Source organism: Podarcis liolepis (assembly GCF_965112155.1).
Source record: "Podarcis liolepis genome assembly, chromosome: 11".
Lineage (NCBI taxonomy): Eukaryota > Metazoa > Chordata > Lepidosauria > Squamata > Lacertidae > Podarcis > Podarcis liolepis.
In genome coordinates, this window is record NC_139565.1 from 41,260,408 (window position 1) to 41,277,582 (window position 17,175).

The following is a 17,175-nucleotide window of genomic DNA, read 5'->3' on the forward strand; positions in this document are numbered from 1 at the left end:
AGCAGGAGGCCCCATTAGCTAAAGTGGTGCTTCAGGTTAAGAACAGTTTCAGGTTAAGTATGGACCTCCAGAACAAACAACAGAACGAACTTCATTCTAAGGAAACCGAACTCTGGGTAAGCATACCTGGAATCTCTCACTGCTCAGAGATTGGGGCTTTGTTTTGGTTTGCTAGGTTATAAAGTAATGTGTTGTGGTTCTGTATGGCATTGTTCTCAGTTCATCAATAGCCCTTCTTTCATGTCAAAAAAAAAAAAGTGCAAGAAGACTAATAAACTTGAAATCAAGGCTGCTGTACATAGTCGAGGTTTCTGCTAGGGTTTTGCATGATACCTGGTTAGGTGAGGGAGGCTTTGTGGAGCTTGGGGGATGAGAGCATGGAAAAATTGCATAGCTCCACTTGCTTTTGTGTATTCCACCCTCCTTTCTGTTACGCATCGTCTCAATTGCCACGATCCCATTGGTGAAAGCTGTTGTATTTGGCAAATCCCAGGGCACTTGGCAAATCAGGCTTACTGAACTTTACACAACTGGTTTTGCTGGCTAGTTCCGTGTCAGTTAAACTCCTTTCTTAGATGCACTTCAGCCTTGACCGTTTTTTAGATTCTGTAAACAACTGAAGTAGCCAATGCTTCCAAATAGTACTTATACACATGTCAGTCTCCCCAGAGACGTGGATCTTGTATGTTGCAATACAGGAGCTCAATTACAATAACAGTAACACAATATCTGTTCTTTTACTTCAGCACTGACATAATCCCAAACCAGTGTCATAGACTGAAAAGGGCCTGCGCTCCTGAGAAGGGCCCTTATACCAGGAAATTTTTGGGGGTGGCGGGCGCCATATTGTGCCAATTCCAGTAGGCCTGACCTTGGTTAGCCTGTTTGATAATTTGACAGTGGTCAAGATGGTTAGCAAACAGCGTTACTGTGCAAAAGCAGAAGTTAACTTTAGTGAAATGAATACCTGTCCTTGTGGTATTGTTGGGGGTGGCAATTGTAGCAAGGCAGGTGTAGTGGGTGGTTGGCTCCTTCCTGGTTTTGGAGCAGGTGGGAGAGGTTTCCCCCCTCCTTTCTAGTCATGCCGAGATTGGGGAACACTCACGAGGCTTTAACAGCCAATCTGAGTGGGAGCTGGCTTGTTCAGGGGCAGGGTTTTGTGGCAGACCAGAGGGAAAACTTCCAGATGTAAATAGAGTGGTGGTGTGCCCTGCTTTACAGAGGACAGTCCTCTAAATGAAATAGTCATCTGTTTGAAGGCCTGTCCAGTCATAAGTTGAAAGATAAGGAAGAGCAAAGGTCTTCTAGTTGCTGATTCCTGGGCATCAGACCAAGCAGGTGCAAAGGTAACTTGGTTGCAGTCTTCTCTGCTATGCTGAGATATATATTTAGGTTTAAATTATAGCCTTTTTCTTATTTGTTTTTAATCTATCCAGATACTCTATTAGCTTATGCCAGGCTGGGGGACTTGTTCAGATGTTGGACTCCCATCATCCTTGATCAGGTTCAGGCTGCCTGGAGAGCTCAGTTGGTTAGAGCATGCTGATGATAATGCCAAGGTTGCAGGTTTGATCGCTGTGTGAAACAGCTGCCTATTCTTGCATTGCAGGGGGTTGGATAGATGATCCTCAGAGGGTCCCTTCCAACTCTACAATTCTATGTGTCGATGTGATGTTGGGAGTCCAACAATATCTGGCTTAGTGAAAACGGTTTGCTCATGTGTCCTCTTTTTGGGGGTGGGGGTGATGCACAAGTGGCCGCCCTAGAAGGGCAAGGCTAGTGAAAACCATACCATGGGGGCTCTGTGCTTTGTGCCAATAGGGCTCAGAGGTTTTGGGGATGTCAGAGTGTATGCAAACAACAGGTGTAAAAGGAAGCTTAGTGGAGAAAAGGGCTTTCATTCCTGAAAGTGCGCATAACAAGTTAGGTGCTTCTCATGCTGCAATTGCCCAGTTAATCTTTAGGCTACTGGCAGATGCTGTTTTGTTTCTAACCAGAGCAGTCGCTGCTGCGTTGTTATTTTTATAGTCCTGCTCAATTACTTTTTAACAGCAGCCTGCCACACAGAAAATAAGCAGGTATAGCTTTTCCTAGCATGGAAATAAATAGTGGAAAAAGCTCCAGCTGCATTGCTAACCATTGGACAGGCTGCTGTTTAAAGCAGAGGAGCAAGGCCAGTAAAAATGATGGCACAAGTCATTGAGGAGTGGGGGGGCAGGGGGGTCTGGCAGAAGGGAAAACACTTCAGGAAGTGATTGAAGAGAAGCTTCAACCATGTTGCAGGTGTGCAGGGAGTGCTTTAAACCATCTAAACTTTTTAGGACATAAGGACTATTGGGGAGAAAAGAGCATAGTTAAGATTGTGCTGTAAGGATGCCCGTCCCATCTCTGTAATGCTGTCCAACTTTTGCCTTGTAGTGGGGACCCTACGAAGTCACCTTTGTGATAAAAACCCTGGATGAGATGCAGTGCAGAACCACAGTTGCAATTCTGATTCCACCTCAATGTGCAAGGGTACTGCATTTTTCCGTGTATAAGACGATATTTTTTCCATAGAAATAATAGGCAAAAATTATGGGTCGTCTTATACATGGATAGCAGAGGGGGGACGGGAGATTGGTAGCAGCAGCCAGCAGGAGATTGGCAACGGCGATCGGGCGTATGATTGGTTGCTGCGGCAAGGCCTACTGCTGATTGGCTGCGGCAAATGGACATCGATTTATGGCAGCGGCGAGGCATGCGTGCAATCGGCTGTGGTGGCGGTGAGTGGGCAGGTGGACTTTTGGTGGCGAACGTGCAAATGATTGGTGGCTGCGGCGATGCCTGCGATTTGCAGTGGTGGGCAGGCTGTAGAGCAATTGGCGGCAGTGACCCCCCCCAAAGGCTCAACAACTCTGGGCAATCTCCACCCCCCCCCAAAAAAGCTGAACAACTTTGGGCAACCCCCCCCCCCATTTTTTTTGTTACGGTCTCAAAAAATAGGGGTCGTCTTATACATGAGGGCGTGTTATACATGGAAAAATATGGTAATTCTTCAGCTGCACAAAACAGCTGGCTCTCAGTTTACATCCATCCCTTGTATGTGCTAGCACCGCCAACCCACCGTGGACTGGGACCTTTGCAGCATCAGTCTGTCCTTGTGGTCTCAGCAGCATTAAGAAAGCACACAGAGAAAGTTCGTGCTCCGTTGGCATTTTGTGTTTCTGTTTCGGAACTGACAGCAGGCAGATCTGGATGCTTGCTTGGAAGATGAACAATCCATATCCGTGGGTCCAATCCCCAAATCGTATCTTGTAAAGCACAGCTGGTATCCTCACTGTCGTCAGCATTAGAGCTCCCTCGGCCAGCATTTGGCACCAGGCTGCTAGTCATGTGGAGGGGGAAACCTCTCTGGTGCTTCCTTGTGCTCGCAGCGCAAATCCCTACTCACCATTGCATTTCTGTTGTAGTATTCAGATTCTTCTGCATTTGGCATTACTCTAGCCTTCATCAACCTGCTGCCCTGGCCATGGTGGCTGGGAATTATGGGAACTGGTATCCAAAACGTGAGGATGGTATCAGGTTGTGTGAAGGCTGCTCAAGCCATGACATGTCTTAATTCCTCACATACTTTCCTTCCTTCTGTTTTGTGTGTGGAGAGAAGAGTTCTGGCAATCACATAAAGATCTTTTATGTCCTTCAAGCATCTGGCAAAACAGCAGGCTAAATTATTAAGCCTTCTTCACAGCTATTTAACAGCAGTGCATTTCTGCTTCAAATCCTTTAATGTAGAATTTTTGCTTACTGACACTGTGGGGAAACGTTTCTGAAACATTTCCAGGCATGTCATATATTGAAGAATATCCAATATTTAAACTTGAACTTATAGGGGAAATTAAAAAGGTAAAGGTACCCTTGCCTGTACGGGCCAGTCGTGTCCGACTCTAGGGTTGTGCACCCATCTCACTTAAGAGGCCGGGGGCCAGCGCTGTCCGGAGACACTTCCGGATCACGTGGCCAGCGTGACGAAGCTGCTCTGGCGAGCCAGCACCAGCGCAGCGCACGGAAACGCCGTTTACCTTCCCGCTATAAAGCGGTACCTATTTATCTACTTGCACTTAGGGGTGCTTTCGAACTGCTAGGTGGGCAGGAGCTGGGACCGAACAACGGGAGCTCACCCCGCCGCGGGGATTCGAACCGCCGACCATACAATTGGCAAGTCCTAGGCATTGAGGTTTTACCCACAGCGCCACCCGCGTCCCATAGGGGAAATTAGTGGACTTCAAATTATTCCGGTGTGGTGCTGGATCGTATATGCTTAATATGTGCCATACCAATTCTGGGCTGATCTGTGAGCTAATTGTGTAAACCTCTGATGTCTTGGCTTCCTGCTGTATCAAATGGACATAAAATTAATTACCATTGAATATTTTGAGACCTTGTATGGCAAACTCAGCAGAAATACAAGGCTAGCATCTGATGGATACTGAGGGATCTGTCTATTTCAGTTTCACATCTGCTCAGTCATAGGTCTGTTCCACCCTGGGTTTTATTGTGTTTGTTTGTTTTTTTAAAAAAGGTATGAAAAATTCATACTTAAATTCTCCTAAAAATAAGCTTTCTCATTGTAATTGAATTTTGTGGTGCAATTTCAGAGAAGTATGTAATCCAATTTATAGCTGCATTCTGATCTGCATATAAGTCACAGGTTGGTGAATTAATAAGGTTTAAAATGCAGCTGAAACAAATTTCTGATTTGTCCCTACAAATGTTTGGAAAAGCTCATGCCACAATATGTGTGTCTGCAGCACACCACAGCAGCCAGTGTATGAATCTGTCTTATGCTAGGCCAGAGCGTTTGCCCATGTAGACTAGTACTGTCCACTCAGGCTGGCAGCAGCTCACCAGATCTTTCCCAGTCCAACAATTGAGCATTGTTCCTTCAAAACATGTGCTCTGCCGTCCAATTTATTGTGGGGTTTTTTGGGGGGGGGAGTGTGTGTGTGTATGACTGTATGTCAGCCTTATCAGGGACACATCTCTAAACTTCTAAATCACTCAACTATGTGATTAGAAGCTCCTCATGAGGGTCTTTCATGCCTCTATGCTAGAGACATTTTTAAACATACTCCCAGATGATTGTGACCTGTTCACAGTTAAGTGGCCCCATGCTTCTTGGAAAACACCTAAAGCCTTTGTGGGGAACCTGTGGCTCTCCAGACATTGCTGAACTAACAACAACTTTATTATTTATACCCTGTCCATCGGGCTACGTTGCCGCAGCCACTCTAAGATGTCCATCTTCCCGGGCCACTGGCCATGCTTGCTGAGGCTGCTGGGAGTTGTAGTCCAGCAACACTGAGGAAAAAAATCAAAAATCTTCCCACCACACACCAAAAAAGCTTTCCTGGATGCAAACTGATAGTGATTTAACAATCCCCAGGTAATGGGGACAGTTTGACTATACATGTATTAGGTTACATCCACACCATATGCTTAAAGGTAAAGGTAAAGGGACCCCTGACCATTAGGTCCAGTCGTGGCCGACTCTGGGGTTGCGGAGCTCATCTCACTTTATTGGCCGAGGGAGCCGGTGTACAGCTTCCGGGTCATGTGGCCAGCATGACTAAGCCGCTTCTGGTGAACCAGAGCAGTGCACAGAAACGCCGTTTACCTTCCTGCCTGAGTGGTACCTATTTATCACTTGCACTTTGATGTGCAACTGCTAGGTTGGCAGGAGCAGGGACCGAGCGACAGGAGCTCACCCCGTCGTGGGGATTCGAACCACCGACCTTTTGATCAGCAAGCCCTGGCTCTGTGGTTTAACCCACAGCACCACCCGCATCCCATATGCTTAAATCACATTTATACCCATCACAGCTCTCCCCAAAGAATCCTGGGAACTGTAGTTTACCCATCACAGTGCTTTGATCAGAATTAGGTGCTGCCTTCACTGATGGTAGCAGACCCACACACCCTGACATAGTGCATGTTTGCAATCCCAACATTCCCCCAGGACAAGAGTCTCTTGTGAGTGATGACACCATGCCTCATCTTTAATGGCTTGGCAGGAAGGTCAGGGAACCTTACTGGGACATATGTGATAATTTCACCCTGAACTGTAATTCCTCAGCTCTGCATCTGCTACTGAATCTGTACTGTGACCTGCCTGAATAAAGATCTCTTTCTTACTTATGAGTAAGAGCCTCAGTCTGTTTAAAAGCCTTCTGTACTTAAATGTTTAAAAAGATAAATTTACCATAGCAGTCCTACCAAGGAGTTCCCTCTGTCCGCAGTTTGCTGGCCAAATCCACATCTCTCATGGAGAAGCTGCTGGTTAGCCTGAAGAACAGCCCCACCTGTGACAAAGTTGTTGAGTTGCCAAGATCAATTGGGAGCAGCCCGCTTGGAAGAAAGGAGGGTCGTGCTATATTTTCCCTTCTGTTTTCCTGGAATAGATGCTAAACTAACTGGCCTATAATTTCACGGTTCCCCCTGGATCCCTTACCAGTCATTATTTCAGTACTATCATTTAGGGCATTGTTAAGTAAGACTCAACTGCCAGTTCCTTCGGTTTCTACACGTTGAATGTTGTGCGAGGGAATCATCTCTTCCTTTGCCTCAGGCAGCAAAATGTCTTGGGCTGGTCCTGCTAAAATGTGTAAAATTGGGGCTGCACCTATTTTCATGTTTACTTGGAAGTAACTCCCAATAAGATCCATGTCACTTAGTAGATTTAAACATACCCAGAGTTGAACAGTAAGGTGAATTGATGTTGACATTGGAAGATACAGATTCTCAGCCTCTAAAGAGTTGGGTGTTTGACATGGGAAAGGATGTGACAGAGGGATGATTCATACAATTTAACTGGCATATTTCAAAGATGGTTTAAGTTCTCATAATGTCTTTGTACCTGATGAAAACTGAACCTGGAGATTCAGATTCACCATGTAATGTGGCCCCTTGATCATTGTATAGAGTAGCATCTTCCTGTTGCTGGTGGGCAACTTAGGGAAATTCGTTTTCCATCCACTATACTTTGGCAATGCTTGGTAGACCAATTAAGTTTCTTAGAATCTGAAACGGAGTACAGCATATGTTTCCGCTGTTTGTACTGCTGGAGAATGACTACACTTCAAGAGAGAGCACAATCTTTATTGGTGATCCACACAGGAAGTTATCAGACCATTGGATCAACTTGTGGTTTGTTTCTTTGTTTTTGCCAACACTGACCAGTAATGACTCTTCAGGGTTTCAGACAGGAGTGTATCCCATCTCTACCTGGAGATGTCAAAGATTGAACTTGGTACTTTATGCATGCAGAGTATGTGCTGTTCTACTTATATTTCAGGCTGTTCATCCTGCCCCTGTCCTCCTGCATTGAACAAATTTAAACTTATAGGGATGTGGAGAGATACAGAGTCTGTGATGTTCAAACCCCTATAGTTAATCAGGATCTCCTGTACCCAGATGTTCACAACAGATTAGTCTCTATAATGGAAGTGTGCATCCTCTAATCATCCAGATTACAGGCATGACTCAAACAGAAGCAAGAAGAGTGTGCTATATGAAAGGTGCCTGTAGGACAAGGAATTAATTTAACAAGGGAGCCCAGATGGCTCAGACAGTGTGCTACAAAAGGGCAGAGATTTCTGGAAATGCAAAAGATGAAAAACTGCTAATCTATAGGTAACTGGGCAGCCAGAAGATATGGGCATTATAAGTTTATTTTAAAAGCCAGTGCTTGCAAAGATGTAAGCATGCATTCAAAATCAAACAGTGGTGGCTTGGGAGGTGGTCCAACTGGCTTTTCTGCAGCTTTCACAAGGAACATTTGTCCACAAGCAAGACTGTTGTACGTCGTTGCTTCTCTGAAAGGTTATGATTCTAAGTTATTTGTGCCAATGCTAACATTCCTTTTATGTCAGTAGAATGCCACGTTTTTGAAACATTGCCCTGATGTAGATGTTGGGATATTCCATCCCTCCTGTCTCGGTCTCGTTTGGTGCCAGGGCAGTGAGTTATAGATGGCATTTGTACAAGCGGATCATTTGTGGGGCTTGGGTGAAATTGGATCTGTATTGACTGAACATCTAATATTGAGCTTTGAGGCTTTTTTTTTTTTTGGTACAAACTGAAGGTTGGGAGAAACATATGACCAGGGCTTTTTTCAGCTGGAACTTCCAGCACCTCTCAGGTGGGTGCCATTGCCATTATAAGAGAACAAGGGAGGCATTCATGGTGACTTCTGGCACCTCTTTTTCTAGAAAAATAGCACTGCATATGACTGACTCCTGCTCCACAGACAGTCCTTCTCTGAGAAAACTAACATGTCAGGAGAAAGGCTAAGTAAAAACGTTTCATAAGTGCAGGGAGTTCTATAATAATTCAGACCCTCCCAGAAGACACTGATTATCTGTATCCACATCAGTCCAATTTCACTTTCTGATTTGGCATTAACCTGCTTTGGGTTGGTCACTCTGATAGATGGCTCCCACTGGGAGGACAGTGGGGTGATGAAGCCTACTGATTCCTGGACCTCTGAGAAGCTTTTAAAACCATCAAACATGATCTGGGGAACTTGTCTATGGTGGTGCTTTAGTTGCTGCTGCATTGCTTTTTAGATATTTGTCATTTTATTGGTCCTCTTAAACCACCTTGAACTTCGTAGGAATGGCGGAGTATCTTTTTCTTAAGCAAAATGGGAAAGCTGAGCAGTTTCCACATCTGTAATCTGAAGTGGATAAGTAGCTTTACTACAGGGATGGGAAAACCTGTGGGCCTCCAGATATTGTTGGACTCCATCAGCCCCAGCTAGCATGATCAATGGTAGGGATGATGGGAGTTGCTGTTCAGCATCATTTGGAAGGCTGCTGGTTCTCCATTCTTGCTTTACCACACCAGGCACCATTTTAGGAGGCTGGCTTGGGTATCCTGCTCTTCTGTGTTTAAAATGAATGGTGATTTGGTGGAGTAGAAGAAGAGAAAGGCAGCACGGGAAATGGAACCTACATAAGAGAATGAGTGTTGTCAGGATAGGAACTGGGCTCTCCAAGGCCACATTGCACTTGTTCCTACATGCTCAGTTCTTGTCTAGGCTGAATTTAATTGAGTTTGCCATGGATTTACCCCAGAACCTGTCATCACTGCAAAGATACAGTCTTGGGATATGCAGACATTACTGGTCATTCTCAGCTTTGGTCTGCCTGACCTTCTCTCTGCAACTGTTGGCTACTTATGTTTTTGCTTCCTTTGTGATTTCCCATCTCTTCCATTTCTTCTACATGGCTTTCTAAAATCTCAGTTCATCTGTAAGTTTCTTATGCAACCACAACAGTTTCTTTAGATGCCCCCCACTTGTTGGAATGGTCTGCCTTTGGGACTTCATTATTTAACCTTTAAGAACACTTTCTTCTCTTTGAGTATTTCTGACCATGGGATCTCACCCAATAGTTCTTCAGCTTTTTGAAGAATAGTTCTTCAGCCTTCTTAAAGTCCAGATTACTCTTCCTTACCTTTGTATCATGAAACCCAAGAGCACACAGTCACTTCCTCCCATGGTTCACAGTACTTTCACTTCCACTTGAGGGGCATGGGTGGTGCTGTGGTCTAAACCACTGAGCCTCTTGGGCTTGTCAATCAGAAGGTCGGTGGTTTGACTCCCTGCAACGGGGTGACAAAAGCACGCCAGTGCAAGTAGATAAATAGCTACTGCTGCAATGGGAAGGAAAACAGTGTTTCTATGCACTCTGGTTTCTGTCATGGTGTTCTGTTGCACCAGAAGCAGTTTAGTCATGCTGGCCACATGACTCAGACAGCTGTTTGTGGACAAACGCCGGCTCCCTCGACCTGAAAGTGAGATGAGCACCACAACCCCATAGTTGCCTTTGACTGGACTTAACCTTGACTGTCCTTAATCTTACCTTTTACCTTTATTTCATCAATCAGTTGCCCCCTTTTGGTGAGGGTCAGGTCCAAGATAGATGACCTTCTTGTTGCTTCTTCCATTTTCTGGGAAATGAAATTGTCGCTGAGGCGCTGGAGGAATTTGCTGGGATTTACATTTTTGGCACAGTTTGAGTTCCAACAGATATTGGGGTAGTTGAAGCCTCCCATAACTACTATATCTCTCCTTTTTTAATATTTGGTAATCTGCCGTAGGAAGGCACCATCTAGGTTGAGCCAGAGCCTTCTGTGCAAATTAAAAATTAAACCATCCTCCTCTTCACAGAATTTTGATTTGACCATCTTCTTCCTGGAAACAAGGGTGCTGTAAAGAGCAGATAAAAGAATGTGATAATGTGTGTGCGTGTGTGTGTGCGTGTTTTAAAATGGCCAGCAGTGCGACAATTCAGCAAAACATGGATGCTTTGGCTGTTTCTTCTGTAACAGCATACAAAAAGGGAGAGATGGATATTTGTGGTGGGCTGGAGGAAAGTGAGGAGAGAACAGTACTGCCATGATCCTTCCTTGCACATGTGATTCAAATTAAATCCAGAGCTCAGATTTCCAGCTGTTTTGTTACATGGAAGCAGATCACCTGTTACTCTGTTTTAAAAAGAGAGGGAGAATGGGAGAGACTGCTTCCCTCCCCCACCAGACTCCTGTCACAGAAAGCAATTCCATCCTAAGCAGCTTAGCGTGTGGGATATCGTCTCTTTTTTATTGTTCTGTTGCAGTGCTTTCTGCCCTTCAGAGCCAGTTAGACTTGTTAGGGAGAAGCCAACCGATTGGCTGATTAAACGAGCTCCGTTTCATAAATTATAGTTCGGCATGCACTAGCACGCGTCTTGGGACTGCCGTAATCCCAGGGGCCCGTCTGTTCCTGACTCCATGCCTGTCGGTTCTGCATCGTACATGATGTTGCACTAGAATTTCCTGTCGTAAGAAAAGCTGGCTGTTGCATCTCCAGGACGACTCTGTGAGTAACTCTGATTTCTTAAACCCTTGCGTTAATTGCACACTTTAAGCAAGAGCTCCTGTAATTGGGCAATGCCACATTAGCATAAGGGACAACTTTAGTGGCTGAGGGACTGCATTGCCTCTGAATTAACTTTGCGCTTCTCAGTCCCTAGAGAGTTAAGTCTATCTACTATGTGCAGTTAAACTGCAATCCACCGCTGTATTTATTTTGGAAATGGTGCCGTGCTTGATTCTATGTCTGTGCTCTCTTTCACTTATTAGAAAGGGATGAGATTGCAGTATTTGTGACTTTTCTATGCAGATGCTGCTTTGGATCGAAGACACATAAAGTATGTGTTAGGAAGGAACTGTATTTCCTTTTTCTTTATGAGCACTCAATGAGATTACTGTGGAGAGGGCTCCAGACACCGAATGATTTTTAAAAAGCCACAATAAACACCCCCCTCCCAAGTTTCTTCTTTTAAATATATAGTCTTTACCAGCTCATGGCGAAGCCTTAAGCAACTTTTTTATTGAAACGCTATTTTGTGCTCACCCCTTTTTATAGAAAACTAAATGCCACAAGCACTTCAGAATTTGAGCTGCAATTTTATGCGCTCCTCCTTGTGGCTAAGTTCCATTGAACTTACTTCTGAGGAGCAGACTGCAAGGCTTTTAGATACAGTGGTACCTCGGGTTACAGATGCTTCAGGTTACAGACTCTGCTAACCCAGAAATAGTACTTTGGGTTAAGAATTTTGCTTCAGGATGAGAACAGAAATCGCGTGGCGGCAGCAGGAGGCCCCATTAGCTAAAGTGGTACCTCAGGTTAAGAACAGTTTCAAGTTATGAACGGACCTCCTGAAGGAATTAAATTCTTAACCCGAGGTACCACTGTAGAACCAATTATTTCATTGTAAACCCACAGGTGAGGCCATGCCTCTTAACTTCTGTATGATACCTGGTATAGTGATCAGCCTGATTTTAAGTAATAAATTAGGAGGAACTTAAAATAAAAATTAAAAAACTATGGAAACTGCTGCTTGGGATTTTCAGTATATGTCTGAAATCGCAATCATGTTTACAAGGTAGTAAGTCTAACAGAATACAATGGGGCTCACTTCTTTATAAACCATGCTTAAGGGTGTCCTGCACTTTAATGAAAGCATCCCATAGATTCCTGTATTGGCTTTTGAATATTGCCAGGTGCTGCAGAGACTTTAAGACACTGCAGCAGGCATTTGGCTTCCCTTCCAAACAGTAGAACAAAAAGTGGTCTGGGATTGTTGTTTTTTGTTGTTGTTGGCTAGGCATGGACAAACTGGGCAATTTCAGTCTCTAAGGTATTTGGAGGCTGCGTCTTGGTTCACGTGTTCATTCGAGAAGTGCAAACCTGATAGTTTTTCATTAAAATGCAAACAAAATCAATTTTGTCCTCCATCTCTACTTGTGGCAAATATAGTTGGGCCATGCTATTATTGCAGTTATTATTTTACGGAATTTTGTATGTAAACCACCAGTGTGTCATGTTCTCACAACCATTACTGTCCAAGAGAAACCAATATTCATAATGCTTTCTAGGAATTTTTAAAACAGGGAAAGTGTCTGTTTGTGTTGCAACTGTGGAACTTTCTTTTAGCATAGATTAGAGTCCGGGCAGTTTCTTGATTAGTGATTCTCTCCCTTTCCACAAACACCTCCCCCAGTGCATTGGTGGAACAGAAAATGTAGCCTGCAACTTGAATTCCTGTGTTCCCAGCTTAGCAGATATATCTACTTCAGTCCTTCTGCTTTGATGACTGTAAATGGTTGAAAAAGTTTTAGTTCTCTCTCTGCATTTTAAAAGTCCGTAATCGAGTAAGATTTGTGCTAAATGTTTTTGACCCTTCGGACGAACTTCATTTCCTGGTTTGATGTGTTGCTTGCATTGCTTTGTATTTCCTTTGCACATTTTTTTCTGTCCAAAATGTTACATTTAATCTTCCGCTTCCAAGGAACAGATGCATGGGGCAGTTTTCAGCACGAATGTATCAGAAGGGGAGGCAGAGCGAGGCAGACGTAACCCAGTTTTTATTAGATGGGTTACAATATATACAAACTATTCTGCATGCCTTCAAGATAGCTAATGCAGCCGTTTATGAAGCTACGCCTGTAACTCTGTCATTAGAAAGTTTGCAATGGCAGTGAAATGAGCTTTGCAGATAGATGCTATCAACATGTGCTGTGAATCAGCCAAGCCTACACCATGATTGATGCTTTTAGGGCTTATCTAGATCATTGGATCATAGCATGGTGCCTTTTGCATTTTACCCTTTCTAGGAAATTTATCTATTTATTGAATTTCTGTCCCGCTCTTTCTCCCAAAGGAGCCCAGCGTAGCAAACTGGTGGAAAATGCTACTCAAAACAGGTTTAGAACATTTAAAAGAATTTTTAAAAATCCGAAAACATTTAAAGGCATTAAGAACACCTAAAAGCATGTAAAATAATTGCATCACAGTTAATATATTTAAGATAGCCGGGAACAGTCTCTTTCAGCCACCTAAATGTTTCTTCCTAAAAATTAGTGAGGGAAACAGACCTATCCCACCAGGGAGGACATTCCACAAACAGGGAACCATCCCTGAGAAAGTCCTGTCACCTGTCAGTGCAGCCCAGGCAGCTCCTGGCAGTGGCACCCCGCCCAGAACAGGTTGTTCACTTAATTCCCTCCAGCCAGGGCACCTCCATCATATCAAGATTCAGCCTTATTGGCTATATCCAATCCTTCACTGCTTCCAGACATTGGCCCAACACCTGCACAGTCTCTCCTGAGTCAGATGGAATGGAGAGATAGAGCTGTGTGTCATCAGTATATTGACAACCTGGCTTCCCCCAAAAAGTCTTGGGCAGTGCTGCACAACACCATGCTCCAGATCCCCGGATGACAGCTCCCAGCAGTTTCACATAGATGTTGAATAGCACAGGAGGCAGAACGGGTGCCTGTGGGATTCCCACAACTCAAAAACCACATGTTTGAGCAATATTCACCTAGTGCTGTTTTCTAGTAATGACCTCATAGGTAGGAGCAGAGCCACCACAATACAGTGCCTTCAACTTCCTCAGTTGCTATCCTGATTAGAGACCTGCAAATAGAACCAGATAAAGCAATGAATATACCTTTGTTTCCCCAGAGTTTCTTAGGAAAGAGGGATTGGTTGTTAAACCACTCTGAGAATTGTAGCTCTGAGAATTGTCAGGCACCTCCTGACAACTTTCAGGGCCCTTAAGAAACTAAACTGCCCCAGATTTTTTGGGGGAAGCCATGGCTGATTAAAGTAGAATAATGCTGCTTTAGAAGAAAAAACTGGCCCCATAAAGCTCTGTTGGAGCTTCCAAATGTTCAAAGAAGGGAGGAATGCAAAACCACGCTTTGGTTCATTCATGGTATCCCTTTCGTGATTTGAACTTTGTTGCATACATAGCTATGGGTTTGGCTATGTACTGTGTATCCACATCTGGACTGCCAACTGCAGAGGCCTTTTGGGATACTAGACTAGATAATTGGGCTTGGATAAATGAGATTCTTTTTAAAAAGCATCTCTAGTGTCTCTCTTCAAGGCAAAGTAGAAAATCTAATGCTTTTTCCATCATTAGCATGTTTAGGGTCATGTTCGCAGCACTTATAAACATTGGCAATGTGAGTGTGACACTTTACTGGTTAGAAAATAGATACTCGGACAGAGACTGTTTTGGAAAGTTTTTGCAGGGAATGTTTCTGGTCACACAGACACTGAAATCTATCTTTCATTGCTACAGTGCTTCCTATTCAACCTGTTGAACAATTTGCAACCTCTTCCCCAAGCAGTTATTGCTAGCCTGCCACAGAAACAATTCTTGTTCACAGAGGTGGAGTTAGCTTAAGGTTACCAGATTTTTTTTTCTAAAATCACTCTCTTGGAGTTCTAGCTGCCATGGAGTAGGCTCAGGTCGGGCCTGGGCTCGGCCACATGTCCTTGTCCTCCCGGTGCTCTCCTACCTCCCCTCATAGGCCGCAGCCGCAAGGTCAGGGCTCCCCTCTTTTCTCTCCTTCCTTCTCCTTCTCCCTGCGTTGGCTCCAGGGTTCTCCTGGCCCCAGAGCACCGCTGGGCAGTCGGCTGGGTGGCCAGGCGCTTTCGCTCCCGGCTCGATTTGGGTCATGGGGCGGGGGGTCAAAGGTTACCCCAGTTGGCATGCTGGGCATCCCTGGTTCCCTCTCAGCAATAGCAGCAGCAGTCTCAGCAGCCCGGAGCCAGCCTGGTAGTGTAGTTGGCTCTGGCTGGCTTCAGGAGTTGCCTGCTGCCGTGGCGCCCGCCATTTTGCCTCGCCGGAAGTCCCCATATGATGTGTCTTGTGCCGCTGAACCAATCACGCAACATTCATTCCCTACTAATAAATCTGCAACACTTAAAATAAAAATCCGGGGACGTTAAATGAAATCCAGGGACATCCTGGGGATGGATTTTCTCCGGGGACAGATTTTTAAATCCAGGGACTCTCCCCAGGAAATGGGGACGTCTGGTAACCATAAACTAGCTGCTCCGGCACCCGGAGTGGCGCACATGCTGTGCACCGGTGGGGGCTTGGCGAGACTGCTAGGGGAGCGCCGCCCACAGTAAGCATCCCAGGGGGTGGTACGGCAATGTCACCCCCCTCAGGGATGACACCCGGGGAAGGCTTCACCTACTGCACCCCTTTTCTTTGCCAGTGCTTGTTTAAACAGGTATAAGAATAAATTATACTTTTGGGGGGTATGCAGTCATTGGAAGTTTGCTTCTTGGACTTGGTCTCAAATGGGGTTTCTAGGCATTGCTCTGGATCCGGCTTCCTCAACCTCGGCCCTCCAGATGTTTTGAGACTACAATTCCCATCATCCCTGACCAGTGGTGCTGCTAGCTAGGGATCATGGGAGTTGTAGGCCAAAAAACATCTGGAGGGCCGAGATGGAGGAAGCCTACTCTGGATGAACTGGAGGAGTGAAAGGCATATGGGTGCCTGCATTGCTTATTACGTGCCTCTTGGTGGGTTTGAGGATTGTACTCAACGCTTTGGTCAAAGCTAACTTTTTGCCCTGTTGCTTGCTCTGCTGTTCCAGGCTTTCCACCTGTGGTGACGGGCTCCGATGATGGTCCATCTTAATAGAATGCAGCGTATGCAATGTCTTAGGTTTGCAGGCATAACATCTCTGCAATTGTCACATGACCCCTGCCATTTTTCAGCTATGGTATCCCGCCTGTGTGATACTCCCCCAAGTGCCAAATTTGGTGCACGTTTTTTATTCAAGGTAAATAACTTTTTATTTGTGTAGGCCTTCTAGCATGTGCCACCGAAGCTGGTTTTTTAATTCTACCCTTTGGCTGAAAAAAATTTCCAGAGTGGTTTACAGATGACCAGATAGTTCCTGGCATCAGCCTTGCCATCTGAAAGGCCCAACACAAAAGGAAAAAGGGACTGAAAGTTTCTGTATTTGATATCTGATCTGGAAGTTTTATTAAGCTGGAGGGTTGTTTATAAATGTATTACAAACTCTATAGTGCGGGTAAAGCAAAATCCTATGAAATACTATCCTGTAAACCAACACTTGGTTTGAAATAAAGGCTTGAGGTATGTATATCTGCCTTAAGAGTTTCCACTTAGGCCTGCTTTTTATCTGGAGAAAATTCAGTGTCATTTGCTTCAAATAAGCTCAGCGATCTCTTTCTCTTGAATCCTCTTTCATCTCTTTGCAGCTTAACGCTTTCTTTGAGAAAACACACACACACACACACACACACACACACACACACACACACACATATTAATCACAAATGTATCTGCTTTTTTGTTTATCTCTTTCTGCTTTGGGGAGTATACTTTCTCAGGACAGTCTCTTCTCTGCCAGAAAAATAGCTGGCTGTATTTTCCCTGCTTTGATATAAACAATTTATTGTATAAAGAAAATGTTTTGTCATATTTCATGATATAGTGCTATTAAAGCTATTTCTGGATCTATCCAAAGCCGTCTTGGAGAAACACAAGGCTCTTGTTTTGAAACTTTCACGTTGGCTGCAATTAGGTATCCCATGCTATGATGAAGACAGCCATTGTGGTGGTGGTGTTAGCGTGGGGACAACAGTCTGGGTTTCAATCCTCACTTAGCCACAAAGCTCATTGCATGACTCTGAGGTATCATAATCTCTCAGCCTCACAGGGTATTTGTGAGGATAAAATGGCGGGGAGGTGGTAGAGGGAAACCTTTGTTGTTGTTTCCAATCTCCCTGGAAGAAGGGCAGGGATA

General features: G+C 44.7%; 1 protein-coding gene across 2 annotated transcripts in view; it reads left to right on the forward strand.

The window, feature by feature from the left end:
- The window catches only part of PDE4D (phosphodiesterase 4D), a 624,753-nt gene that overhangs the window by 848 nt on the left and 606,730 nt on the right, over window positions 1-17,175 (forward strand). Inside the window, exon 1 of one of the 2 annotated variants that reach the window (XM_083465252.1) lies at window positions 10,657-10,900. The exons of the other annotated variant lie outside the window; for it this stretch is intronic. The gene's annotated coding sequence lies outside the window, so the exon portion shown is untranslated. Of the gene's footprint in view, window positions 1-10,656; window positions 10,901-17,175 lie in introns of those variants that run through there. 2 annotated transcript variants of the gene reach the window in all.